The following is a 3,036-nucleotide window of genomic DNA, read 5'->3' as shown; positions in this document are numbered from 1 at the left end:
ATCTATTATTATCATTATTTTATCTTATATCCAGTTATTCATCCATGTATCAATTCATTCATCCATGTAGCTTATTCATTTATCTATGTTCTATTTTATTCATGGGTATCCATTTAGTCATAATGTATCCATTTATCTATGTATCCATTTAGTCATCCATGATCAATTTATTCATCCATGTATCCATCATTCCATGTATCCATTAGTTATCTATGTATCTATTCATTATCCATGTATCCATTTATTTATATGAGTTTATTCATTGATCAAATTCATGCACATGTATCCATTCATTGATCTAGGTGACTATTTAGTGATCCATGTATCCATTCATTTATCTATTGTATCCAGTCAATTTATCGATGATATCATCACTTAATGTATCATTTATCGCTTAAGATATTCTCTACACAATAGCTTTATGGTTGTTTCTGTATGCGGTGGATTTAGTCATTAAATTACAGTTAGTCCCACCCATATGGACACACCCCTCCTATAAGCAGTTATGTCAGTTAAGAAAAGGATTATGCACTTGGCAAAATTTGACATGATAACCTAAGTCAAATTATGGAATATAAGGTACCAGGAAAATTATGATATAGCTAATTTAGCAACTCTTTAATAGGAACAGCTAGAAAGGAATACAAACATTTTATACTTAAACTAAGAAATTATGACATTAATAGACCATGTGATTAAAACATCATAAATCACATGTGATAAAAATCAGATTATGGATAAGCACGATCACACAGTTACCTATCTGTCTTCTAAGAATCAGATAGTTTTTTAAAATCCTGATTATAGGTTTCTGAGACTTCAGGTTCTTGAAAAGGATCATTTCCCTTGTCCTTCAGTATTACAGCATTAGACAAATGACAATTCATGATTATCAGGTGATTTGTATGACTTGTCGTCATGATAGTCATGTGATCAGTTTTGTATCATAGTGTTTTGTAAGAAGTTACGAAATCAACTTTTTGTGAACACGTTATACAAGGAAAAACATGACAGCTGCTGTTAGTAATATTAATTTACAGTTATAGTTAATTAACTTTAATAATTATAGGATTCTAAATCATTGATTGAATTTATTCTGCAAGTAAGTACTGAGGCATCAATGTGGTCTATGATCATTTATTAACCCTTTTAGATGTTGGAAATTTGAGCCATTACCAAAAGATCTACAATACAAAGTAATGACTATGTTTCTGACATTACTCTCGTTTTTTTTTTTTTTTTTTTCTTCCTTCTCTCTCTATTTAGCCAAAATGTCTTCGTCTGCCTTCTAACACAGAAGTTAATTTCTCACACTTAACCAAGATCCTCTTCGCCTAATCAGCCATCACAGACTACTATCAATGTTCAGTAGCTGACCCACGAGAGGATGTACTTGGCACAACTTCTTGTGGTATAGGAAGGGATAAAGAAATAGAAGATTTTTATTTTATCTATCAGGATTGCATGATTGAGCCCTATTTTGACTCACTTAGAACAAAGAACAGTTAGGGTAAACATAACATTATTTTATATATATTCATTGTATATCATTTGTCAGTTATGCTGTGTATGTAGGCCCATCATAATACTCATGATGTTGAGGACTGTCTCGTATCTTCATAACTCAAGGAGGAAAAGTTCAGGTGCACTAGATTCTTATATATTGTAGTACAATACTATTTTATAATTATCAGTGTTGAATAAATATCTAGTCAATGTATGAGTGAATTTGGTCAATGAGTTTTTGATTCTCCTGGGAATCTTGGACAAATGAAGAGTTTAACTCTCATGTAAGTATGCATCATTGAAGGGGAAGAGAGACGAGAGAGAGCAGAGAGAGCTCTGTAGTGAGGATACTAATTTTCAAAAGGTGAATGCACTTATTGATGCTAAAAGAAGAAGATGATGCCACTTGGGGATGAGGAAGTTGATCGAAACTGGGCAGAAATTATAACCCAATCTTACTCAGTTTGACAGGTTAGAAAAAACAGGTTTTGCATTGAGAAAATCAGCAAGACCCTCTCCCCCCCCCCCCCCCCCCCCCCCCCCCCCCCCCCCCCCCAAAGCCTGGGGTCCACTGGTTTTCACGTTATACCCACCAGGAGAAAACTATAGGAAGCTTAGTGTAAAGGTATGGGATATTAGGCAAGCACAAAGAATAACAATGTTTTGTGTTCCTACTACAGGTAACAGTCAAGTCTCTTTTACAGGTAGAAAATGTACTCTATCATCCTGTCCGAAACAACATCAATCAACACCTGCAGTATTTATCAATAAAACCTATAGGAGAAAAGATAGTGAAATCTTTGTAACCAATCTTCAGCTATCATCTTGCAGAGTATGGAGAATTTACACCAGAACTAACGATCACACACGACCTAACTCTCTAATGTCAGTGCGTAAAATGAATTCTGCTCTTCTAAGTCAACTAAAAGACCTCTCAGAGAATGTTAAATGCCACTCCTCAGTTTGTAACACTTTGTGTAGAAAAATAGCAGAATTTAAATCACAATTAAAAGTATATCCACGTGGTCCAACTTGTAGCACGTTGGTAAGGGTTAACTGGCAAGTTCATGACATGATCCATAGTTGATATACAGTTTAGTTAAATAGATTTAGTACCATACTGATAACCAACATCTGAACACTTTTTTAAATTTACTTTTAAAATAATTTCTAAAAGTTTTGTTTTATATAATAATTTATGAAATAATACGTTTATGTTAAAAATAATATGCAAGTTTAATAATTGCAGCAAAAATATCTTGCCAACAAAAGAAATTATTTCAAGTATATCTTCATATAATCAATAAAACAGGCTCCATAATAATACTTATGGAGGACATGTTGTACATTTCAAAAGAGATTTTTTTTTTTTTTACTAAGTTTTAAACACCTTTTTTACTATCAGGCTAGCCACTCTATAGGTGTCTGTAGAGCAGGAAACCATGGCCGACCATCATATACTTAGAATAAATCTAACATAATTATATATGTGTGTTGTGCATGTTATATATAATAATTTCTGACAAATGT

This window comes from Gigantopelta aegis, unplaced genomic scaffold, assembly GCF_016097555.1.
Source record: "Gigantopelta aegis isolate Gae_Host unplaced genomic scaffold, Gae_host_genome ctg1976_pilon_pilon:::debris, whole genome shotgun sequence".
Taxonomy (NCBI): Eukaryota; Metazoa; Mollusca; class Gastropoda; order Neomphalida; family Peltospiridae; genus Gigantopelta; species Gigantopelta aegis.
Note: the sequence above shows the minus strand (reverse complement) of the source record.